Below are 27,472 nucleotides of genomic sequence, written 5' to 3' on the forward strand. Positions count from 1 at the left end.
TTCAATATAATCAAACCCTTTTAATGGATAAGAGCAAATCACCGATTCCCATGGGGTACTGTACATTGCTTATATCATCTTGTTAAGTGTCCACGCCGCCCAACGCGGTCCTGTTTAGCCAGCACTGCAGGCAAATGTCACACAAGAAATGGATCCGGAGTATCTCTGCTTTTCTCCCCATCAAGAGTCCTATAGACTTCAATGGATGCTTTGTGATAGAAATCAGTCATTTTTCACGGCAATGACATATTCAGAGTCCAAAAGCTCCACTCCACAAAGAGTCTCATCCTTTTGAGGCTGACAGGAGAGGCTTCTTTATGTGATATATGGCACATTGCTGCTGTTATAGCGGAGGATTGCTTCAGCCGGCTCGCTATCCATTTGGCACCAACGGCACAAAGGTTAGAATATTTCATGAAATGTTTTCTTCCATTCGCTTATTATTTCATTTATTATTTTTATATCTTCTGCAGGATCTAAGCAAAAAGCAGAGCTCGGGAACACTGGAAGTTTGGGGCCTGGCTAAAAATAATGTGAATTAAAGGACAACTATAAATAAGTGTTATAAAATTGCAAAGTACAAATTATGTAATTAAAATGTCGCGTCTGAGCAATCGCCTGGCTTGTGCACGGAACAGCTGCTGACAGGCGGTGAATTCACATCTTTTAGCCTCCCTAATATATCTGGCAGTAAAGTGTTGTACCGTGTTAGCCATGAGTAAAAGCAAGAAGTTTTGAATCAGGATGATTCAATAGATATACAGAGGCACCAAAAGAGTAAAAATGCATAAAATGGTTAAAATATTTAGGTGGCGGTGGTGGACCAACCACTCAAAAAGGGACTTGAAACTGTCGCTTGAAGTACAAACAGTTTATTCACATACTCCACGAACAATATTGCAACGCGTTTCACGGGCAAGATCCCGCTTCAGCAGGCATTCAAACACGGGAGTAATACACCAGCGTAGGTCCGTTATATGTTTGGCACCTCTGTGACAGAGGTGCCAAACATATAACGGACCTACTCTGGTGTATTACTCCCGTGTTTGAATGCCTGATGAAGCGGGATCTTGCCCGTGAAACGCGTTGCAATATTGTTCGTGGAGTATGTGAATAAACTGTTTGTACTTCAAGCGACAGTTTCAAGTCCCTTTTTGAGTGGTTGGTCCACCACCGCCACCTAAATATTTTAACCATTTTATGCATTTTTACTCTTTTGGCGCCTCTGTATATCTATTGAGTCAAGATTCTCTACCCTCGGTGGAAGGGTGACCAAACCCCTTTTTTTCCTTCTTCAGAGAGCGACATCTTAATCCTAAATGGGGACAGGTCTAATCTCCCCACCTGCCTATACAGTGGTTACCTGAGCGGTAACCCATGTTTGTGAGTATAATACTCACCTACCAAATTTCTTCCCCCGTCTAATCCAATACATACTACACTATATTGTGCTCTCGGTTTCCTTCTTCTTATCTTGAATCAGGATGATACCATTTATTGGCTAACTTAGAGATGGATAAACAGTGAGCTTTCGACTTATAAAAAGCCGTCGTCGGACTGGTTCCTGACCAAAACTGAAAAACACAGCTTATATACACTGACATACAGAGAGGAGAAACATTCTTTAGCAAACATAAATGTAATTAGATGCCTTAACTGTTACTGAGGAGGCTTTCCAAGGCATCCTATCTAAATTGATAAGATCAATAGAATCCTCAACATGACATAAAGCAGACTCTAGTGATGAAGAGACATCGTAAATTCCGAATTCAAATGGTAACTGGCCTGGTTACATGCACCATTAATTCTAAGCTTAAGAGAATTGTGGCATTTAAATCCAGCACTTGAAAGCAAATAAAATGAATAGTGACAGTGAATTCCATCTTACACAGCATATGGCACAAAAATGAATGAAACGATAGAAAAATTAAAATTAAAATAATTGTGGCATTTAAAACCCATCGTACCAGCACAAGAAGTTAGAGTCCTTGTTTAAAGGATACCACAACTGACATGTGGCATAATGAGATAGACATGGGTATGTACAGTGCCTAGCACACAGATAACTATGCTGTGTTCCTTTTTTTCTTTCTCTGCCTGAAAGAGGTAAATATCAGGTATGTAAGTGGCTGACTCAGTCCTGACTCAGACAGGAAGTGACTACAGTGTGACCTTCACTGATAAGAAATTCCAACTATAAAACACTTTCCTAGAAGAAAATGGCTTCTGAGAGCAAGAAAGAGATAAAAAAAGGGGGAAATTCTTATCAGTGAGGGTCACACTGTAGTCACTTCCTGTCTGAGTCAGGACTGAGTCAGCCACTTACATATCTGATATTTACCTCTTTCAGGCAGAGAAAGAAAAAAAGGAACACAGCATAGTTATTTGTGTGCTAGGCACTGTACATACCCATGTCTATCTCATTATGCCACATGTCAGTTGTGGTATCCTTTAAACCATCTTCTACAGTTTTGAACCAATGTATAAACTTAGTTTCTTGTGTTAGTCTCATGTTTCCCGATTTGAAGCCACCCATTAATACAGTGACGCGAAAATCGCTTAAACTGTGTCCAGGTAAACAAAAGTGTGTTGGTATTGGGAGGTCAGTATATTTTGCAATATCCTTTTTCCTGCTGTTAATAGTGGATCTGTGGTGTGTCATGCGATCATGCAGTGGTTGACTTGTTTCTCCCACATAAATTCCTTTGGGGCATTTTGCACACATGATCACGTATACCACATTAGATGAGTCGCAGGAAAAGGTGCCTTGTACTTTGTATTCCTGTTGTGTACCTGGTATTAGTATCCTGTCAGTGGAATGGATGTGTTTACAGGTCCCACACTTTTTCCCTCGGCAGGAGAATGTTCCATTCTGTTCTTGCCTATTTAAGGCATTCATCACTATTATCTGCTTAAAATTGGGTGGCTGTCGGAACGCTAGGAGGGGAGGTTCAGGGAATATCTTTTTCAGTCTCTGATCCTTGTGTAGAACAGGATGAAGTTCTTTTGCAATCTTTCTTAAGATTTCCAGGCGTGGGTTGTAGGTTACTACCAGTAGGACACAGCTCTCTTCCTGGCTCTGCTTGTACTCCAGGAGCTGAGTCCTAGGGATGTTGTTAGCTTTCTTGATTTGGGTCTCAGCCATTAGAGGATTGTATCCCTGTTTTATGAAATTCTTCTTCAGGTAATCCAGGTGTTTGTCTTTGTCATCCTTGTCAGAACAGATCCGATTGCATCTTATTGCCTGGCTGTAAATTATGGAATTCTTTATATGTTTGGGGTGGAAACTGTCATACCTGAGGTATGTGGGACGATCCGTCGGTTTGCGGTACATGGACGTTTGTAAGCTGTTCCCTCTGATGTATATGGTGGTGTCAAGAAAGTTAATCTCCCTGTGAGAGTAGCTCAATTTCAGTTTGGTTGTGGGATGGAAGGCATTGAAGTTCCTGTGAAATTGGATAAGATCCTCCTCACTTGCAGACCAGATGATCAAGATGTCGTCGATAAAACGGAAGTAGGCCATGGGTTTTATATGACAAGTATTCAGGTAATCTTCTTCAATCTTTGCCATGAAGAGATTTGCATATTGCGGTGCAAACCGTGAGCCCATTGCCACTCCCATTTGTTGTAAATAGAGGTCCTCCCCAAAAGTGAAATAATTGTGGGTGAGAACGAATCTCATTAGTCCAGCAATTGAGTTTATAGGTGTGCCCAAACCTTGAAGATATTTTCGACAGGCCGCAATACCATCATTGTGGGGAATGTTGGTTTACAGAGACTCTATATCCATAGTGGCAAGAATGGTGCCCCCAGGCACTGGGCCAATGGCTGCCAGTTGGTTCAGGAGGTGTGTAGTATCCTGTATGTAGCTGGGTCTTTTACAGACTAGAGGCTTCAAAATGTTTTCCAACCACCCTGAGATATTCTCTGTGAGAGTTCCATTCCCTGAGATTATGGGCCTGCCTGGGTTCCCCTCTTTGTGGACTTTGGGAAGCATGTAAAATCAGGCGGTTCTCGGCTTTTCCGGGATAAGAGTCTGTACTCGGCTTTTCCGGATAATAGTCTGTACTAATAATAATAATAATTCTGGAGGAGCCCAGTTCACCCAGCATCAAACTGACCTGACGTGAGTCAGAACACCTGATCAATGTACTTGTTGTAGTTGGTCTATGACTTAAAAAGTATTAGATGACAACAATGACAACAGGCAGACAAGTAACCTATTTAAAAAGAAAAACAGTAATGGCACCTCCCATATTACTTTCACTAAAGATTTCGGGCTTGATTCACTAAACCGGGATAAGTCATATCACAGCCGTTTTCGCGCATATTTTCGCGTTAGCGTGCAATCGCGAATTTGCACGCGCAATTGTGCATTTTTTGCACGCGAACACAAAAATGCTTGCGAAAACGGCCGTGATATGAGTTTTTATGCTTTAGTGAATCAAGCCCTTCCTTACAGTTTGTCAGATACTAATAATTATACAGAAATAGAATGAACAATTGCGGAATTAGAGGTCCATGATTGCAGAATTAGGGGTCCTGGCACTCTTAAGGCCTGTACCCACAACACAACTTTCCCTGCTGATTTCTCCTTTCCCAGCGATACTTTGAGTGATGAGAGGTCATTTCTGCGATCTCGGGATATAGGTACAGGCGCGCGATCACGCGAACATAATTTAATGTTGCAGGGTAATAATGACTGTCACGGTGGATCAGATCTTTAAAGAGAACCTGTACTGAGTAAAAATATTTAAAATAAACACATGAGGTAACTTCAAATGAACATTGCATAGTTACCTTGCCATCAGTTCCTCTCAGAAGCTCTCCATTTTCTTCTGATAATAATCCCTTACAGTTCTGACAATATTTTGTCAGATCTGAAATATATCAGTTGCTGTGAGTAAAATATCAGTTGCTGTCAGTTATAGCTGAGAGGAAAACTGATGTACCAGGTAATGTCCATGTTTCCCTATGGCTCAAGTGGGCGATGTTACAGTTTAACTGTGTGCTGACCAGAAAGCTGTTATGGGTAATGGCCATTTTCAAAATGGAGGATGGAAAATTCCCTTGATCACAGTGAACAAATAGGACGCGGGGCAGGAGAAAGACACTGAGGAGTAGACTACAAGGGAGGTAAGTATGACTTGTGTATGCTTATTTTGACTTTTAATTTTCAGTTCAGGTTTTCTTTAAGATCCCCGCAGATTCCCGTGCAAAGTACCACGATCTCTTGAAGTCTCGTTCACGCCTGTCATGTGCCATCAAGAGACGTCACTCATACCCACTGGCCCAGAAGATGGATCGGGGATTAGCACCAATTACAGTACAGTGGCTGAACTCTCACAGGAAAATAATTAAACATGTTGGAAGTATGATCAGGGAAGCGCTGACAATGAGGATCACATGTAACCCAAGGACAGATTTATACTTTTAGCACCCCTAGGCCAACTTTCTTTTTGCCCCCCTTCCATCAGCATCAGTACATGTACATCTCTTTTCCATGTGTAAAATCCATGTACAGTAGCCTCTCTCTTTCATTGGTAGCTCTCTTGAACAGCAGCATCATTTTTCCTTGTGTTGCTTCCCATTTGCAGCCTCCTCCTCCATATGCAGCAACTCTTCTTCAATATCCAGCCGCCACTCTTCCAGCTCTGGCTGCCCCCTTGGGCTGCAGCTGCCCAAGGCCTGGACCTTTGTGGCTTTTCCAAAAATCCGGCCCTGATGTAAACCAGTGATTACAACATTTTGGTCTGGAAAACAGTGCCTCTGGAAAAGTAATTTCCAAAAAGTTTTCAGCTCCTCACAGTGTTCTTTGGTCTATCAAATCACATTGGAGATGAACATTCTAAATAGCTGGGAGAAATGGTCACCATTATAGCATGAATAAACTGGGGTGAAGGGGGGGTCCATGGCTAATGAGAGAGTAATATGAGAGAATGGACAGTTTTGGGAGGAAACAGATATTGAGATTAATGTGTTATAATCTGAAAACATCAGGAGAAAACAACTTGTATTGGGTCAAGAATATGGGGTGAGAGTTTTTGAATGGCAAGGGTATGTAGGAGTGTAGGATGGGGAGGAGGAGGACAAGAGGGAAGAAAAGGCAGGGTGATATACAGTGGCGTAGCTAAGGAGCTGTGGTCCCCGATGCAAGTTTTACATTGCCCCCCCCCCCAAGCACTCTATACATAACAATTGATATGGCACACCAAAACCTGCCAAGGGCCACTAGTGTCAGAGGTGCAAGAAGGGAATGGGGAGCAGTTTGTTAATGATTACCACTATTCAAAGTATCTATAGAAGTGATTATTATGAGCACAGGACCAATAGAGAGCTAATACTAAAGTTCAGGGAGGGCCCTACGGGCCCCCTCTAGAGCAAGGGCCCCGATGCGGTCGCAACCTCTGCACCCCCTATTGCTATGCCCCTGGTGATATTTGACTGGTTTAATGATTATTAGGTGGGTAAGAGGGTGAATAGAGTGAAGAACTCATACTAAACATTAAGAACCTGAGTTCACTAACGCAGTTGTGTCTGCTTTTCAGCAACACATCAGTGTTACAAATGCTGAAAAGCGGACAGAAGCGGACACAACTGCGTTAGTGGGCTCAGACCCCTATAAAGAGGAATTTTAAAAATGCAACAATGTTGCAAACTAATAACCAGTTGAAAGAAATGTTTCCATAAAGCCTTTAAAGTTTAAACACATCTGGTAGTGGTAAAATAAATTTGGAAAAGAAAAAGCAAGAACAACAATACTATACTATTGTGATATATTCAAATGATGAAAGTACATCTCATTATAATTGGTGGTTGTTTAGTTATTTTTTAAATCAAGGTCAGGAGCTGCTTATGCTTGATCTCAGTCCTTGGCCTTTAGAACTGATGTGATTTCCTTCAGACGCGTCCTCCACCCCTGTGAGCCTCTGCAGCTCTCGTTGCGATGTTGTAATGTTATTACCGTGGCGTTGTAACTCTTGCCAACAAGGAGGTGTCTGGAAAAAAGCAGAACATTGATGGAGTTGATTTGATTGGTGAGGGCCTGCAGGGACAGAGCGCTGAAATCCCACCAGCTGACAGATGCTTGTAATAGCAGAGACGGCACACGGCGAGATAATCCAGCATCTAATAACTTTAATGCAATTCTCCTCTTCCACCGAGCAGGTAGTGTCACCTTGCCTCCCCTCCACCATGGACCTGCACCTCCCAGCAAACACAGGCTTCTGCACAGGCACATTCTGCTTGACCTGGGGAATGGGCCGAATATTACTCTCCGCAGACAGCTGTCATTTATGGTGGTAAAAAGAAAAGGCACAACTCTGCTTTGATTTTAAAGCAGGAGATTATTTTCAAAGAATAACCTGGAGCAAATGTACAACTAATCAGCGAATTGCTGATGCTATCAAAGAAATAGGCTTAGCGTCGTGTCCCCTGTGCTCTTATACCGAGGGTGTAGCTTTGATTGATGTATTTATTTAGTGTGAAGAGCTGTTTAAATCTGTACATAATGTATATACACACAGTTAAGGCTTTTATCAACCTGTTCGGCAATTTAAAAAGGAAGATAGTGTTATATTGCAACAGGATCTGGATAGGATGGCTATATGGGCACATACATGGCAGATGAAATTCAATGTTGACAAATGTAAAGTCATGCATTTTGGTCGTACCAATGGTCTAACACCATACAAAATAAATGGGATACAGTTGGGGACATCAAACTTGGAGAAGGACTTAGGAGTACTCATCGACAACAAGTTAAATAATCGTACTCAATGCCAAGCCGCTGCAGCTAAAGCTAACAAAATTTTGGGATGCATTAAAAGGGAAATAAAAACTCGAGATGCTAGCATAATATTGCCCCTGTTTAACTCTCTAGTAAGGCCACATCTGGAATATGGAATTCAGTTCTGGGCACCACATTACAAAAAAGATATTGCAGTTCTAGAGCAGGTGCAGAGACGAGCAACAAAATTGATACGTGGGATGGAAGGTCTCACTTACCAAGAAAGGTTAGATAAACTGGGTTTATTTAGTCTAGAGAAAAGACGCCTTAGAGGAGATCTAATTAACATGTATAAATACATCAGAGGGCAATATAATAGCTTGGCGGATGAGCTTTTTGTCCCTAGGCCTTCTCAAAGGACTAGAGGACATGATCTGCGCATGGAGGAAAAACGTTTTAGCCATTTATTTAGGAAAGGGTTCTTTACAGTAAGAGTGATTAAGATGTGGAATGCATTGCCACAGGAAGTCGTTATGGCAAACTCTATACCTGCATTTAAAGGGGGCTTAGATGCTTTCCTTGCGTTGAATGACATCCATGGCTACAATTACTAGGTAATGCCAATGATGTTGATCCAGGGATTTTATCTGATTGCCATCTGGAGTCGGGAAGGAATTTTTACCTTGTAAGGGTTTTTTCGCCTTCCTCTGGATCAACAGGGATATGTGAGGGAGCAGGCTGGTGTTGTACTTGTACTGGTTGAACTCGATGGACGTATGTCTTTTTTCAACCAAAGTAACTATGTAACTATGTAACTATGTAAAAGTGTAACTCCAGGCACACCATTTTTTTCCAAGTTTTGAATAAATCAGTGAGGGGATTTTTGTTGTTATCTGTTCTCTTGGTGATAAGATTTCTCCACATATCAAGTTTGTACTGGACATAAAGTGAAATTGTTATGGTTGTCACCAGAGCATCATCATAAATCTCTAAAAAGCGGGATTGTCACCATAAAAATTAAATTTCAACAGCAACTGGTCTGGGTGCATTAAAGCGGAATATAACCCTGCATTTTAACTTTGCTCTAAAACATTATTTACAGCATATTATATGCAACCAGCATTTTTTTTTACTAGACCAGCATTGGAAGGGTTACACACAGAGCTTTAAAGTTCTGTGTATAGAAATGCAGACGCATCCGAAGTTTAGATAGATACATTTAAGTAAACACAATGTAACAAGTGGTGAATGTTACACACTCACTGGCTGTCCTCCAGCTCCTGCACAGTCACATTCCACTCTTGTTACATTGTGTTTACTTAAATGTATCTATCTAAACTTCGGATGCCTCTGCATTTCTATCCACGGAACGTTAAAGCTCTGTGTGTAACCCTTCCAATGCTGGTCTACTTTTCTGCTGTTATGATTTGGAGTTATCACATACTTAAAGGAGTCATCAGGCAAAATCATACAAAATGAGTGCTATTTACTGGGGGCTTCCTCCAGCTCCAAGCTCCCAGGAAGTCCCTCCACGTAGCTCTGCTGCCAGCTGTTCGCCGGAGCTCCGACCCGGTCCCTTGCGATGATGTCAGAGCGACCTCGGGGTCGCTCTGTACTGCGCCTGCGCGAGCGGCGCTGTCAATCACCACCACGTGGGCCAGAGAAGACTGGGCAGACGCAGTAGTTCTGCGCCTGCGCAGTCTGCTCTGGCCCACGTGGTGGTGATTGAGAGTGCCGCTCGCGCAGGCGCAGTACAGAGCGACCCCGAGGTCACTCTGACGTCATTGCCGGGGACCGGGTCAGAGCTCCGGCGAACAGCTGGCTGCAGAGCTGTGGCAAAGGGATGTCCTGGGAGCTTGGAGCTGGAGGAAGCCCCCGGTAAGTAGCACTCATTTTGTAACATTTTGCCTGATGACTCCTTTAAGGAGCATTGGCCGTTTAGTAGTCAGTGCCAAACAGTTGCATGCTGGGGGTTCTTTTTATCTATAATATATTCCTCCTCTTCTATTTTCCTGCCTAGCTGCCTATCTGAAACACAACCCCCCTGCTCACTTGTGTTTACAAGCAAGGCTGAGGTGACTCAGCGATTGGAGGAGAAAAGAAAAAAAAGTAAAAGGCAGAAATGACATCAGGATTTAGCCTAAACTGTGGGCAAAAGACATGGTTCCCACCAGGAACAGAATTCTCTTCATTTACTGTATAACATTCACTGAAATCAAAACGTGGACAGTATAATACATGTGTTATGCAAGTAGATCAAGTATTTATCTACTTATATATGTGTTTTTTTTTCCCTGGGATAGTATGGCCAATCCTACTGCTTTAAAGAGGAACCTTACACAAAGATAGTAGTAATTGGTCATCATCATTTGTAATGATATAAATTATCAATTTTGCTGAGTTCTTTCTCTGTTGTTAAGCTGGCGAAGCTGGCGACTACAGGGAAATTCAGGTGCCAGGCTGTTCCTGGTAATTATTGTTTTTTTCCCCGTTTTTTTCCCCGTTTTTTTTTAACCACAAGGGAGGTGGGGTCTTAGGGTTAGGCACCACTGGGGGGGGTGGGTCTTAAGGTTAGGCACCACCAGGGGGGTCTTAGGGTTAGGCACCACTGGGGTGGTCTTAGGGTTAGGTACCACCGGGGGGGGGGGGTGGCCCCTGAAATTCACGTATGCCTATAAATGAGTATTTTCACTGACATAGATTTATTGCTTGTAAAGCTAAGCTTTGATAATAATATTTAAAAAAAAAACTTGATCAATTTCAAAACTTCTATGTTATACTTCTACATTTAAAAACTAAATAAAATTGAGCAAATCTCAGTGTCAGTTTCAGTGAAATGTATCCAGAATGGTGTGAAATACTAAAGCAGTCCGCAGGTTTGTTTGCTTTTTTTTTTCTAGTTTGATTTATATCTAGGTACGTCTGTTTTCCATGTTCTTTCACATTTTATGTGACCTTAAAATAAGACTGGTTTTGAAATATTTAATTCCCTTACTATATTAACCTTTAGCTTTTGCAGTGAACTTATGTAAGTACATTCCATTTTCTCGGTAATGTAGAAGCGTACCTTTCCGACACATCTCCAGAGTCCACCCTCATCAGACTATTTGTTAGACTTCCCTCTTTTTTGACTCCTTCTTCACTGACATTCTATATTATTGGCAAAACTGAATCTTGGTAGAAGAAAGTGCTTTAGTGTTTGTTCAGTTCCCATTTCTGTAATATATTCTCCAATGTTAGAAAGGAAGAAATGTAAATGCTCTGTGTTTTTAGACTATAGCCCTCCTCCTAAACCTGCAAACCCATTTAAAGCAAGCCTGAACCAGAGGCGGGACAAGGTCCTCCAGCACCCAAGGCTGAGACACCAAAGTGCGCCCCTCCATCCCTGCCACCCCAGCCATCACACACTGATTGCTATTAGACTAAGAGGTGCCACAGGGCCCACAACCTCCCCAACACCTTAATCTCTAGTTATCTGGCTTGCAGTCACTGCCATTTATCCCCTTTTCTTATTTCTTTCTGCTACAAACACAATTAGGAATGACAGCTGAATGAATTGTGCGCCCCCTCCCACACTGCGCCCTGAGGCTGGAGCCTCTCCAGCCTATGCCTCGGCCCGGCCCTGGCCTGAACTCTTGCACAGAACAGACGGAAAACAGAGAGAAGCACATCCTGTATGTATTTAGAGAGTTTAGCCTGTCTAATTACCCTTCATCTGTGACTAATCACAAGTGCAATTTGATCTCTCAGCTGTGTCAGCTGGCTACCTCAACTGAGCAGCTACTTTGTAAACACAGGATGTTATTCCTATATTTGCTTCCATGAAAGCAGGAAGTAAAGACACTGCAGATTTATTGTAGGATTTGTATCAGATGTAACAAAGAAAAAATTTTTTTAAAGGTTATTATGCTGTTGCTTATATTTTAGAGCAGAGAGAAAGTTCTGAATTCAGTTCCGCTTTAAACCTAAATAAGTTAAAAATATATGTGCACTTGCTGCAGTTTGTCATTCAACTGCAGCATCTAGTACTGTTCAATTCTCTATTACTTCAAAGTAGATTTTTCATTCTACTTTAAATTAATTTGTACCTGAACAGACATGTGACACGATGAAGTAAACAGGAGTACATAGTGCTGGTCCTACAAATAACTTGTCTGAGGTATCTTTCGATTTTTTTTTCATTTCAAGGGCTAGATTCACAAAGCGGTGCTAACCTAGTTAGCACGCCTAAAGACTTTGGGCGTGTAAAGTAGGGTGCTAACTAGGTTAGCACCGTTTTTAAAATGAACTCGCGTGCAAAGTATCGTGCGCAAAACTTTGTGCGCACAGTGTGGTGCGCATGAAACGTTGCATTGTGGTGCGTCAAAAACGGCACACCCGAAGTGCCTATAAGGTCGCATGGGAACATGGCGGGTGCGAGTGCGTTTTTATAGGGGGCTGGGTCTGTGAGTCTGATTGGCTGCCATGTGCCTGCTGACTGGGATGTAAGGGATCAAAGTTTAGCCCAATGATGATGTATGGGTGTGAGTCGAATATTGCCATGCGCTTGCCACTCACGGCAAGCACGAATACCTGATCTTCACCGAATAGTGCTCACCAGCGAAGCATTCGGGCCATCTCTACTAACTACTGAGGGTTTCCTTGGCTACCTAATGCTGAGGGACAACAATGAAAAACAAGAGAACACCAACCAGCATAGGCTTCACACGAATATATCTTATAGGCGCCTTATAAGCGCATCGGGTGTGCCGTTTTCGTTGCACCACGATGCGATGAAAAACTTTGTGCACGCACACCACAGTGCCTTTGCGTGCGAGTTCATTTTTACATGCCTAAACTCAGTTTAGGCGTGAAGAGGGGCTTTTCACAAGCGTGCTAACAGCACCGCTTTGTGAATCAAGCCCCAAGTGTTAAAAAACAGAACATTTATCTATGCAAATGATTCAATCGAGCAGCAACTCAAATTCAGTCTGCTGTCCTGAAAAGTAAACCGATACAAAACACGGTTAAAGGAAAACAATGTGCACAAACAATTTCATTCTACTCGACATGCATAGACCTTAAAGTGAACCTCCGGACTAAAAATCTACTCAGCAGAACTGAAAAGACTTGGTGTTTCTTTAACAGTTTCACAGCATCAGAACTTTGTTTTTCTTACCAAAGCATCATTTTTTGCTGTATTTTTATCTAAGCTCCACCCATCAAAGAAAAAAGCCTGGGCTTTTTTCCCTGATGCTGTGCAGAGCATGATGGGATTTCCTATGTTGTTATTCACGTTGCTTAGCAACTGGGAGGGGTGATCAGGACACTGGACAGTTGGAACTGTGTCTCATGCTCCCTGTCACCTCATTACAACCAAAAAGATGGGTGCGATCATGAAATCAAACATTTGCATGTTCTTTTAAAACAGGGTGGGTAAGAGATTATATTACCTATCTATTTTAAATAACATGAGTAATGTAACTTAATGAAAGTATATTTGTTTAGGCTGAAGTTCCTCTTTAAATGTGCATGTCAAGTTAGAATACGCACATAGTTGACAGCGCAGGCGAAGACCCTGTACTGCAATGGTGGGCCCTGCTGCATGTTTGCTTTAAGATAAGGAGGGACATCCATCTTTTAGCAGACTGTACTGCCTCTCCCTGCACAGTGCTGGCTTTTTGTGTCTAGATATGCCTTATTTCCATTGAGAATTATGGGAGATTTACTGACAGGTTGGCACTGCCGCCTTCCACAGCTCAAGGCACAATGCCCTGCAAAGAACCTTACAGTTAACTCCTGTGACACCACTGTAAATAATAACACTAGGCTAAATAATTTCAGCACTGAGGGCATTCTACATAAGTAATTATATTCAGCACAAAAAAAGTGAGAAACCAACATCTTGAACTGAGACATACACAGACTTTTTTGTCATCGTCTATCAGACAGAAAGAGAAATAGACCAGTAGTAAGGGAACACATTTGCGAGCGAGCACACATAAAGACACACACAGACACACATCTTGGATTCGTGTTAGGTGGGTGGGTATGTTTTCTATAATGGGAAGCTGTTAAAACTTATTTTTAGGTCCCTTCACTGTAGCTATTTATACCGATACAGAGATGCAGAGGGGGGTATATACAGTGGCTAGCAAAAGTATTCGGCCCCCTTGAATTTTTCCACATTTTGTCACATTACTGCCACAAACATTAATCAATTTTATTGGAATTTCACATGAAAGACTAACACAAAGTGGTGTACACATGAGAAGTGGAATGAAAATTATACATGATTCCAAACATTTTTTACAAATGAATAACTGCAAAGTGGGGTGTGCGTAATTATTCATCCCCTTTTGATCTAAGTGCAGTCAGTTGCCCATAGACATTGCCTGATGAGTGCTAATGACTAAATAGAGTACACCTGTGTGTAATCTAATGTCAGTACAAATACAGCTGCTCTGTGACGGCGTCAGAGGTTGTCTAAGAGAATATTGGGAGCAACAACACCATGAAGTCCAAACAACACACCAGGCAGGTCAGGGATAAAGTTATTGAGAAATTTAAATCAGGCTTAGGCTACAAAAAGATTTCCAAAGCCTTGAACATCCCACGGAGCACTGTTCAAGCGATCATCCAGAAATGGAAGGAGTATGGAACAACTGTAAACCTACCAAGACAAGGCCGTCCACCTTAATTCACAGGCCAAACAAGGAGAGCGCTGATCAGAAATGCAATCAAGAGGCCCATGGTGACTCCGGACGAGCTGCAGAGATCTACAGCTCAGGTGGGGGAATCTGTCCATAGGACAACTATTAGTTGTGCACTGCACAAAGTTGGCCTTTATGGAAGAGTGGCAAGAAGAAAGCCATTGTTAACAGAACAGCATAAGAAGTCCCGTTTGCAGTTTGCCACAAGCCATGTGAGGGACAAAGCAACCATGTGGAAGAAGGCTCTCTAGTCAGATGAGACCAAAATGGAACTTTTTGGTCAAGATGCAAAACGCTATGTGTGGCAGAAAACTAACACTGCACATCACTCTGAACGCACTATCCCCACTGTCAAATATGGTGGTGGCAGCATCATGCTCTGGGGTGCTTCTCTTCAGCAGGGACAGGGAAGCTGGTCAGGGTTGATGGGAAGATGGATGGAGCCAAATACAGGGCAATCTTGGAAGAAAACCTCTTGGAGTCTGCAAAAGACATGAGACTGGGGTGGAGGTTCACCTTCCAGCAGGACAACGACACTAAACATAAAGCCAGGGAAACAATGGAATGGTGTAAAACAAAACATATTCATGTGTTAGAATGGCCCAGTCAAAGTCCAGATCCAAATCCAATTGAGAATCTGTGGCAAGATCTGAAAACTGCTGTTCACAAACGCTGTCCATCTAATCTGACTAAGCTGGAGCTGTTTTGCAAAGAAGAATGGGCAAGGATTTCAGTCACAAGATGTGCAAAGCTGGTAGAGACATACCCTAAAAGACTGGCAGCTGTGATTGCAGCAAAAGGTGGTTCTACAAAGTATTGACTCAGGGGGCTGAATAATTACGCACACCCCACTTTGCAGTTATTTATTTGTAAAAAATGTTCGGAATCATGTATGATTTTCGTTCCACTTCTCACGTGTACACCACTTTGTATTGGTCTTTCATGTGGAATTCCAATAAAATGTATTCATGTTCCTGGCAGTAATGTGCCAAAATGTGGAAAACTTCAAGGGGGCCAAATACTATTGCAAGCCACTGTATACCATACTCCTATGTGAGCATATCGACATATTTCTCTTCATTCACATCCCCTATTTATGTTTTAATGTTGTGTTATCTGTTGCCTCTGAATTAGGGAGCTGGCAGTTTACTTTAACGGATATTAATAAAAGTTACATTTTAATAGGCCATTTAATAGGCCTGCCATTTAATCTAGTGCTTGCCAGGCAGATTACTGTCAGTATAGCCCTCAGTAAGATGGGCACTTAAGCAGTGGGGTAGCTTAGGAGCTATGGGCCTCGGTGCAAGTTTTATGTTGGGACCCCCAAGCATTCTATATATAACAATTTATATGGTGCAACGAAAACAGCCAAGGACAACCACAGTGTCAGAGGTGCAAGAAGGGGATGGAGAACATTTTTGTAAATGATTACCACTATTCAAAGCATTTCTAGAACTGACTATTAACAGCACAGGACCAATAGAGAGCTAATATTACAGTTGAGGGAGGGCCCCATGGGGCCCTTTTGGCCCAAGGGCCCCATTGCGGTCGCAACTTCTGCACCCCCTATTGCTACGCCACTGCATCTAAGCAACACCGCAGTTTTTAACTCCCTTGATCTTTTTGGGAAGAGAGGTGAGGTCAGAGGCTTACACATCATCTGAACATACAGTGGGTTGCAAAAGTATTCGGCCCCCTTGAAGTTTTCCACATTTTGTCATATTACTGCCACAAACATGAATCAATTTTATTGGCATTCCACATGAAAGACCAACACAAAGTGGTGTACACATGAGAAATGGAACAAAAATCATACATGATTCCAATTTTTTTTTACAAATAAATAACTGCAAAGTGGTGTGTGCATAATTATTCGGCCCCCTTTGAACTGAGTGCACTCAGTTGCCTATAGACATTGCCTGATGAGTTCTAATGACTAAATAGAGTGCACCTGTGTGTAATCTAATGTCAGTACAAATACAGATGCTCTGTGAGGGCCTCAGAGGTTGTCTAAGAGAATATTGGGAGCAACAACACCGTGAAGTCCAAAGAACACACAAGACAGGTCAGGGATAAAGTTATTGAGAAATTTAAAGCAGGCTTAGGCTACAAAAAGATTTCCAAAGCCTTGAACATCCTACGGAGCACTGTTCAAGCGATCATTCAGAAATGGAAGGAGTATGGCACAACTGTAAACCTACCAAGACAAGGCCGTCCACCTAAACTCACAGGCCGAACAAGGAGAGTGCTAATCAGAAACGCAGTCAAGATGCCCATGGTGACTCTGGACGAGCTGCAGAGATCTACAGCTGAGGTGGGGGAATCTGTCCATAGGACAACTATTAGTCATGCACTGTACAAAGTTGGCCTTTATGGAAGAGTGGCAAGAAGAAAGCCATTGTTAACAGAAAGCATAAGAAGTCCCGTTTGCAGTTTGCCACAAGCCATGTGGGGGACACAGCAAACATGTGGAAGAAGGTGCTCTGGTCATATGAGACCAAAATGGAACTTTTTGGCCAAAATGAGAAACGCTATGTGTGGCGGAAAACTAACACTGCACATCAGTCTAACCACACCACCCCCACTGTCAAATATTGTGATGGCAGCATCATGCTCGGGGGGTGCATCTCTTCAGCAGGGAAGATGGATGGAGCCAAATACAGGGCAAACTCGGAAGAAAACCTCTTGGAGACTGCAAAAGACTTGAGACTGGGGCGGAGGTTCACCTTCCAGCAGGACAATGACCCTAAACATAAAGCCAGGACAACAATGGAATGGTTTAAAACAAAACATATCCATGTGTTAGAATGGCCCAGTCAAAGTCCAGATCTAAATCCAATTGAGAATCTGTGGCAAGATCTGAAAACTGCTGTTCACAAACGCTGTCCATCTAATCTGACTGAGCTGGAGTTGTTTTGCAAAGAAGAATGGGCAAGGATTTCAGTCTCTAGATGTGCAAAGCTGGTAGAGACATACCTTAAAAGACTGGCAGCTGTAATTGCAGCAAAAGGTGGTTCTACAAAGTATTGACTCAGGGGGCTGAATAATTACGCACATCCCACTTTGCAGTTATTTATTTGTAAAAAAATGTTTGGAATGATGTATGATTTTTGATCCACTTCTCACATGTACACCACATTGTATTGGTCTTTCACGTGGAATTCCAATAAAATTGATGCATGTTTTTGGCAGTAATGTGACAAAATGTGGAAAACGTCAAGGGGGCCGAATACTTTTGCAACCCACTGTATATAGCTAACAATCGGTTCAGGGCCTCACAGGTCCCCTTTGTCAAGGCACAGTACAGATATGATATATATTGTAGCTTATCTGTACTGTGCCTTGACAAAAGGGACCCTGTGAGGCCCCAAAAAGATTGCTGGCTACATGTGGTCACTGGTCAGATGATGTGATTTTTGGTGATGGAAAAATAAAGTTCAGTTGAATTGAAGTGTTTGGACCTTCTTTCGGGTAATTTGGATTCCCTCTGGCAACGGGTCAAGCACCTGTCTTTGCACTTTCTAAGGTGTGCAATACTTTTGACTCAAAGCTTTCAGATCACTCTATATCCCCAACCACACCCTTCCCTTCCCCCCACTACCACCACCATAGCATTACCATTAGCTACTACAGGGCACCAGAGGAGAGGAACCAATCCCTTTTTTTTGACAAAGCTGCTTTCAAGAAGAGAGAAGATTTCTCCCTTCTTAAAGTGGAATATAACCCTGCATTTCAACTTGGCTCTAAAACATTATTTACAGTATATTATATGCAACCAGCATTTTTTTTTTTACTAGACCAGCATTGGAAGGGTTACACAGTGCTTTAAAGTTCCTGGAGATTTCTGCAGACGCCTCCGAAGCTGACATAGATACATTTTGTTTACATAAATGTATCTAAGTGTTGAATGTGACTCATCTCTCTGACTGAGAAGAAGTTGGAGGACAACCAAAGAGTGTGTAGCATTTCTCAATAGATACATACTGTATAACTAAATAGAATGTAACAATCTGAACTTCTGCATATCTCTCCACTGAACTTTAAACCTCTGTGTTTAACCCTTCCAATGCTGGTCTAGTAAAAAAAAAAAATGCTTTTTGCATATAATATGCTGTAAATAATGTTTTAGAGCAAAGTTGAAATGCAGGGTTATATTCCGCTTTAAGAGGTTTAATAGGCTTAGAAAGGAGGACGGGAAAGAGCCTCACTGTTTTAATAGGCTTTAATAACGTAAAGAATAAAATAAATATTTAAAATAATATCTATATTTGGGTTGGTTAAAAAGTAGGAGATGGAAGTGTGGTGGTCCTGAATAATGCTCTCCAGAAACTTTAGAAATCATCCGATATGATTTGCATGGACAATTGAATCAGCCGGTATGGTGTATGCAAAGCAGGCTGATAAATTACTTGCATGAAGCTATGTTTTTTTACTCCTGTAATTTAATCAGGTTACTGGTGTGCACTTAATGGAGTCTGGGTCTAGAAGTCTAGAGTTGTACAACAGACAAGGGGACATGATCTGCGCATGGAGGAAAAACGTTTTTGCTATGTATTTAGAAAGGGGTCCTTCACAGTAAGAGTGGTTACAATTCTGGATTATTTTACTTTAGGGATATGTGCGGGTCTTTGCCTAATCTGCACCCTTGTTCTGCTATCAAAGGACCTGTTGACCCTGGTACTGGTGGTAGACATAGACTCTCCAATGGTGTGAGTTCTTAGTAGCCATGACTCCTGCATGGGTCAGGGCAGTGGACTACTTTCCTGCAAGTGACTACCTGGTTCTGACCATTTGGGATTGCTCCACCAGTGAAAAGAAGGACAGAGAATTGCATACACACTTAATTTTCTGGTTCCTGCAGCCAATGCTGTCTTCCCATGTGAAATCAGTATGTTCTGCAGCCAATGGGACATTCCCATAGGTTATCGCAGGTCTCTCTGCCAACTGAATCTTACTAGGGGGTATTGCAAAGGCTTTTTTCCTCAAATAAGCACAATTCAACTTTATATAACAAAAATATTTAACTCCCTAGGTTAAAAAAACAGAAGTTTAACAAGGTACCCGCTTATTACTTATATTAAAAAAAGGTAGGTGAGAGAGGTATATGGAGGCTGACATATCTATTTTCTTTTAAACAATGTAAATAACCTGGCTGTCCTGCTGATCCTTTGTCAGTAATGTTTTTAGCCATAGACAGTGGAGAAGCATGCAGATCAGGTGTTTCTGACCTGAGTCTGACTGTATTATCTGCACGCTTGTTTTAGGCGTGTGGTTCAGAATCTACAGATGCCAGAATTCTCCTTTTTAAGGACCACATGGGCCCCCCTTGCTCTGAGCCTTAGGACTCGTACACACTCACAACCAATGTCACCCTTGTACCAATGTACCTGATCCCCTTGGGCGATATTGCTGGGCCCTGCTGCACACACGTGGCAGCTATGTAGCTGAAGACATACTGGGGTCGATTCAGTATACAGTGCTAAGTGTTAGCACGGCTACTTAGCACGCCTCTTCACGCCTAAACCAGCTGTTTGCGCATTAAAACATCGCATCGCGCGCAAAGTCCCGCGTGCAAAACTTTGCGCGTGTAAAGTCCGGTGTGCGCAAAACACTGCATCGCGGTGGCCCTTTAACGTCGCATTGGATGCGACCTTAACGTAGCACCCATGCAACGTTAAAGTCACATGCATTAAACATTAAAGTCGCATCCAATGCGACGTTATAGGGTCATCACGATGCGACGTTCCACGCGCACCGGACTTTGCACACAGGACTTTGCGCGTGGACTGATTTGGAAAACAGTGCTAACCTAGTTAGCATCCTAGTTAACACGCCTAAAGTGTTTAGGTGTGCTAACTCGGTTAGCACCGTTTACTGAATCAAGCCCACTGTGTTGCTATGCCGGAGAGCGGCGGTGAGTGGCTTGTGCGTGACGTCATGTGGCAGGTGGGGGGACCAGGGTGAACAATGGGTTTGGCGGAGGATTGGCATTACTGGGGTTGGGTAGCCCAGTGAATGGCTTGTGGGTTGGGGGTCACCGGCTGCCCTACACATGCCTGACTGTCAGCTGAGGTGGCAGATATCAGCCAACTTAAGTCAGTCATAGCAGCTGCTATGGCTATTGCTATGTCCCTGCTGCTTGTGCTAACAGTAGGCAATGCTGAACTTGTTTACTAACCACACACTGCTGTGTCATCCAGGTCCCTGTAGGCGTTTGAGCTTTAGGGCTCGATTCAGTAAACGGTGCTAACCCAGTTAGCACGCCTAAAGGCTTTGGTCGTGCTAACTAGGGTGCTAAGTAGTTAGCACATACAAACTACTTAGCACCGTAGTTAGCACATGCAAACTTAGCACCGTAGTTAGCACATGCAAACTACTTAGCACCGTAGTTAGGACATGCAAACTACTACTTATCACCGTGCTAACTAGGGTGCTAAGCTCCATGATTAGATACCCCTGGTCTTGCTAATTATGAGCTTGTAAAATATAGAATATTTGGAAATTTAAATTCAATCTGAGCTCTGTATATTATGTGACAATCATTATATTATTGTTAACAATACCTCTCATCTTCCACAGTGATAATTGATGCTGAAGCTACTGTTGGAAAAGTTAGGAGGCGCACTGCTACACTGCATATTCTGTCATATGTTCCTTTTCTTTGTTGAATAAACACTGATTTTTTTTTAAAAAAACTAGGGTGCTAAGTAGTTTACATGTGCTAACTACGGTGCTAAGTAGTTTACATGTGCTAACTACGGTGCTAAGTAGTTTGCATGTGCTAACTACTTAGCACGTGCAAAGCTTGTTAGCACATGCAAAGTGGCTTTTCACTGGCGTGCTAACACTTAGCACCCTTTTCTGAATCAAGCCCTTAGTCTTCTAAACTGAGATGAATACAGAGGACGTTGCTCTTTAGTGGCCAGAGAAACAAGCTGGTATATAAACAAACACAACACTGAGTGCTGTTAGTATTGTATCCCTTGTACAGATGGGTGAAAGATTGCCCTGACGCCCTTGCAAGTGGTAATGGGGTAATTTTATGTAACTGTAATGCTTGTACCCACCTTGCAATTTTTCTGATGATTTTCCCCACTACTGCATTTTTTGGAGCGACAGGTGGACGTTGAGCGATCATGTGAACGTTGTTTAGCGTCACGCAGCGAGAAATGCCATCCCGGCAAAACAGAACTTTAAGAACTCCGTGGAGTCTCGATCGCGCCCTTTGCGTACTGTGAGCTCTCACAGGGCCAATTCGCTCATGAAGCAAGGTGAAACATTTGTATCAGGCACAGAGATTACAGGGGCAGCATGTTTGCACTGTGTTTACACTAACAGCATGCAGTCAGAGTAGGAGGAGAAGCAAGAGGAGAGCGAGCGAGGTGAAGAGGTAATCATTGGGGAAAAGCAGCTTGCTGTGTTGTGTGAGAAGTCTGACAGTGAGTGAGGAGGGGGAAGGCAGGGAGCAGCAGTGTTTCATTTGACTTACACAGCAGAAGGGAGAAGATGGCACTGCTGGCCTGACTGAGGAGAAATGGAGGCTGGCCAACTGGCTGAGGGTGAGCAGTTTGTTTGTCACAGACTCAAAGCCGGCCAGCATGCTAATGTGTTGATTTGAGCTGCAGCATGTTGTGTGAACACATTAAATGAAGCAGAGTAAATTGTCAGGTGCTGTGCCATCATTCCAAATGGGGGGGCATCCTTACAAGCTTGCCTAAGGCAGAAAAAAGTCTAGAACTGACCCTGGGCTCGCATACCACCACCACGTAGATGGACCGGGAAGCGCTCATAATCAGGGAGATGTCGCTGAATCCATCTTCCTTCGTTGTGAGGTGAGTATTAGACTTTAGAATAACATTTTCCTGCATCAAGGCATAGAGATCCTTTGCACATCACATGGCACACACCAGTCACTACATACACACCACTGTGTACAAGCAATAGCTGACACAAAATCACCCACAGCTGCAGGTTCCTCCTCATTATGCAGCACCTTTCCTCTGCTGTAAGGAACAGCTCTCCCTTGTACACAGCCGGTTCAGATCTCTGCCATCTCTGCTCCAGGGAAAGCTGGCAGGATCATTCCGCCTCACAGCTGAACACATTTTACAGATGTTCCATTGAAAATGCGACCGTGCATTACAAGCTGAAACACTTGAGTACGGCAGCGTATCGTACATGACCCAGCGGCAGGGGACGGGACATGTGTCTCTGTGTGCGTGTCTGTGTGTGCGCCGGGCTACATACAAAAGCCAGGCTCCTGTGGATAGAAAATGGAGATGTGGCAGATTATTGTGAAAACAAGCCTGGCTTTTATCTGACTCACTTAAGAGCAGAGGGCACCATGATACCATCAGAGACGCCACTCAGATGTGGCCAGAATAGGAATTGCTGGTTGAGAGTGATTCAGCACGTCATGCATTTATATTGCATTGTTTTCTTCCTTCTTTTTTACAGCCATTATTTATGTCTCTGCCTCTCTCTGTTACATTTACTAAAGGATGTGCTATTCAAAGATTATAACATTACTGATCCACTTGTTTTGCTTTCTTTTCTGTTATAGGCCAACTCCGGGCTTTCTGGACTTATTGTCCACACATTAGGCACTTGCAGTGGCACAGCAACAGGGGATGAAGATGTTGGAACCACCCTGGGACCCTTGAACCAGAGGGACTCACTAAGGGTGTACATATTAGTAAGCCGCGGCGGGTAAGTTGGGCGCCGGGAGCGCCGAATGACGGCTCTCGCTGCTGCCGCGAAACCCCCCGGCAGTGGTGAATATTATTCCCCCTCCAAGTCGTCGCAACTCGGTAGGAGGAGTAATTCGGGGTCCAGTGATCGCTGGACCCCCAAATTCCTGTTACACACCCCGCGCAGCATATCATTGCTGCTGTGGGGGGGGGCCTGGTTTCGGCACCCAGTCTGAAACCGCCTGCATCTCACTAGGGGCCCTTCCTCATGTGCAGCATTAGAATTACGGTGCTATTCTAGTAATGGTCACTTCTATATATGCTTTGAATGGTGGTTATCATTAACAAAACTGCCCCCCTCCTCTGCTTACACCTCTCATACTGTAAATGCCCATTGTAGATTTTGTTGTGTAATATACATTGTATAGACTGTTGGGGGGCCCAATGTAAAACTAGCGCTGGGGCCCAAAGCTCCGTAGCTACGCCACCAGGCACAGATGATGCTAAAAATGCAGCTAAATATGGTCAGCCTTTAAACCTGCTGCTGTCTTTTTGCTCTCACACCTAATTCAAATGGTTTACAAGGATGCACACTGAAATGTGAGCAGTTCATTCCTCCTGTGCCTGCATATGTCATATGGAATCATGTAAAGGCTTTTGTATAGACTGTTACCTCTCCTACCTAGGATGACGCATGTCGTCAGGCAGGGTTCGGGGCTTAATCCCTTGGGTGACAGTGCCAGGTTGAGGCTGTTACCGAAGGTATGCAGACGGGGTGGGTATGGAGGGGCAGACAGAGCAGTGCACAAGGAGCATCATAGAGTGGGCGGGGTGAGTGATAAGAACAATGACACTTGACAAAGGCCTGCGTGCCGAAACGTTGTGCTAGTTGTGGCTATGGTACAAATAAAATAAGCTAATACTGCTAAATCCAGGTGGAGACCCACTACTTTCCCTTTGCTGTTGTACATCTTGCACCATTAGGGATCCAGGTGCAGGCTAGGTAACTCCCTGGTCCTCAAATCCCTATTAGCAGTTTGAGTAATGCCCTCAGCTGAGACGATCCAACACGCTAAGGAGAGAAGAAAGAAACAAACTGAATAACATCAAACTAATATTAAACTGACACTGAAGTATACTGGCTGCCTATCACACAAAGATAGGCAGCCAGTATATTCAATTTATAACACTAACCAAACTTCCAACAGAAAAGCTCTCGGTAATGCAACTCTTTCATACATTACCGAACCAACCCTCAGATACCACCTACAATGCACTCTCTGCTCTGGAAATGTACTTCTCCTGTCATCTACATTAGTAAACTCCTTACCCCTACACTTTTAGGACTTCTTATGACCTTATCATCTCCAGTGGAACTCTTTTTCACAATCCATTCATTATTCCTCAGTACTCCATCTCCCTCTAGATCAAAGTTGTCAAACACAATCACAATAGGGCACAAAATCTAAAACACATACTAAGTTTTGGGCCAAACTGTTTGTTAAGATTTGAAAAGAGAGATTATCTGGTTTTCTTCCTAAAACATCAGGTGAAATACCTAAATGTAGCCACTATTATTAGTTTGGTTTTCTGGTTGTGAAGGCAGCATTCTGTCATCTGCAGTAAAAGAAAGGAGGATAACACCTACCTGTGCTGTATACATTACTTCCTGAAGGTGCTCGCAGCAAACTACAAAGTATTTGTATTGCGTGAGGCCCAGGCAGGTAGGTAACAGGCTTTGTTAGCAGAAGTTGGCGCTAAGGAGACTAGAACACCTAAGCTGCAAGTTCCAAAGAGGGAATCCCAAAACCCTCAAAAATCAAATATAAACAATTTATAAATAAGGAACACGCGCTAGTGATAATGATTTAATCTATAAAATTCTCATGTACATAGATAAAATGCTAAAAAAAACCACACCTATAACAAAACACTCATGCCTTTCATACTATTCACAATCATACCATAAATTCATCAGGTGTATCCAAAACCTCTTCCTAACAACCTGAGCTAATTAAGATCTACACCTAGACTCTAGATTGCTTGTTGGCAGTCCTTAATAGCATATGATTCCTGGAGCATAGAAAAAAGGCTTTTTTCTTTTCTTTCTTTCTTTCCAGCAACTATTCCAAAAATAGATCGTATATTAAGATCCTATTCATGAGAAGAGTTGATCAATTTTGTGCAATAAACAGGTGTCAGTTCCAACAGTGCATCACTCAGCCTCAGTGGATTCAGCCCGTTTGATATGTGCTGTCAGTTTTTCACACAGGCATCTTCTAAGACTTTATAAGTCACACTGCATAGATCAGCCTCAGTGGATTCAGCCCGTTTCATATGTGCTAACAGTCTCGTTTACAAGCGCTTTTTCAAGCGTGACTTTACAGCAAACTATGTTCAATCAGAGTACCTCTATGTCTTAGAAGCTCCTCTCCCCGATCTTCAAGCTATAGACTCAGCCGGGTACTTCAGAGCTCCCTTTTCCGTTCAGCTCTCGGCGATGCTTGGTCGCATACGTCACTTCCTGCTGACAAGTTCAGTGTGACGCCCGCTGTCTGTTCCAGCAAGCCGTAAGCTGCTCTTTCTGGTGACGTCACCTTAAAGCAATAGGATCCTTTGATGTGCAAATGGTCGCTAAGCGCTATTGCGGCCAGTTTAGTTCCTAAATGCTCCAGAAACGGTTTGTTCAGTTACAAGAGAACCTCTACGCGTTTCAGCTATAATACGTTAGCCTTCTTCAGGAGGATACAGGGTTGACAGCTTCAAACAGCTAACAGCTATTTCACATAAAACAAATTCTTGCTGGCAGCTTTTGGAGGTATGAATAGGAAGGGCAAAGACACTATGCTTGCCCTGCATATATGCCAACTGGAGACCTGCACCTACCCATATATACGACCAATCATAATGGACGATGGGAAGAATGTACACGCGCATGCACACAAGACAAAAGAATAAGTCTGTATTCTGCAAGGTGCCCTGGGTAAAAGCACTGAGTGTTCTACTGCGTGGTGCCTTCCTGTTTTCTATGATCATGTATACAACAAAGATTGGTGCTTTTCATTCACTGCTTTCCTTTTACGGTAGAGTCTCGGCTATCCGGCACTGATGGGTATCAGGTGACGCCAGATAAGTGTGCTTTCTGGTTGCTTGAGACTCAATGTTAAAAATAGGAATAGCTAATACAGCATAGCTCCCAATTGTCCCTCTTTTGGAGGGACAGTCCCTCTTTGGGAGCCCTGTCCCTCTTTCCTCATTTGTCCCTCTTGCTGGACTCATGTACAGATCTATGTAAATATATGTATTTCTCTACAAAAAAATATCTTTAATATACTCTAAAAATAATAATATACTCTAAATTTTATTTATATCCTTTAAATTGATATATTTCTTATTTTCAAGAGTTAATATGAAGGAAAATGAACCAGGATAGAAGAGATCAGTGTGAGTTGAATTATAAAACAACATATTTTTTCCTATGCAATCTTTATGGTATGTGTGACTAGGGGTGTGTCGGGGGCGGGATTAGGAGTATGTCGGGGGTGTAGCCTAAGTGTCCTGCTTTCTTATCTCAAAATGTTGGTAGGTATGAATACAGTACTATATCCCACTCTATATACGTTCCATAAACTTTGTATTAAAGGTTGAAATACAAAAATTGAAAGTATATTAAACCTGGGGAAGCTGTGGAACCAAGTCTTTAAAGGGAACCATAGATGAAAAAAATAAAGATTTTATACATACCTGGGGCTTCCTCCAGCCCCATATGCTCCGATCGCTCCCACGCCGCCATGAGAACCGGCTCTTCGCTGTTCCATCAGTCGGAGCCAGTCTAAGCGTAAGGGAAGTGCGCTGTTTGCGTATCTCTGCAGCAGCCTCTAGAGACACATGTAGAGGGCGCACTTCTCCTGCGTAGCTGGCTCCGATGACGTCAGTGACGGGACCCGGTTCTCGTAGATGCAGGCAGCGGAGGACGGCGGCGTGGGAGCGATCGGAGCGGATGGGGCTGGAGGAAGCCCTAGGTATGTATAACATCTTTTTCATTTTCTCGTCTCAGGTTCATCTCTGGTTCCCTTTAAGCACCGCAGAGCCCACAAACCACAAGCAAGCCTAAAATGTTGACCTTCACCACTGCGAGTACTGCCAGTGATTTGTGCTAGTTGGTTGAGACTGCTGGTTAGTTATAATCTGTCCTTTTAATCATGCACATTTGAAGCTCTCACTTGCCACATAAAATGGTGAAGCAGGCTGAAGTTTGACACCTCTGCTCTGGCTCTTTATAGCCTGAAAACTCACCTCTTCAGCAAGCATATCTGATAAGGCATTTTACTTAGCTACTGATCCAGCCATTTCTCATTTTT

At 43.0% G+C, this 27,472-nt stretch overlaps 1 long non-coding RNA gene across 1 annotated transcript; it reads right to left on the reverse strand.

The window, feature by feature from the left end:
• Nucleotides 1–27,472, reverse strand: LOC137525604 (uncharacterized). Its single transcript, XR_011022948.1, has 2 exons — nucleotides 27,408–27,472; nucleotides 1–522 (listed from the first exon to the last, which is right to left on the reverse strand). It is a non-coding gene; the product is annotated as an uncharacterized lncRNA (long non-coding RNA).

This window comes from Hyperolius riggenbachi, chromosome 7 (assembly GCF_040937935.1).
Source record: "Hyperolius riggenbachi isolate aHypRig1 chromosome 7, aHypRig1.pri, whole genome shotgun sequence".
Lineage (NCBI taxonomy): Eukaryota > Metazoa > Chordata > Amphibia > Anura > Hyperoliidae > Hyperolius > Hyperolius riggenbachi.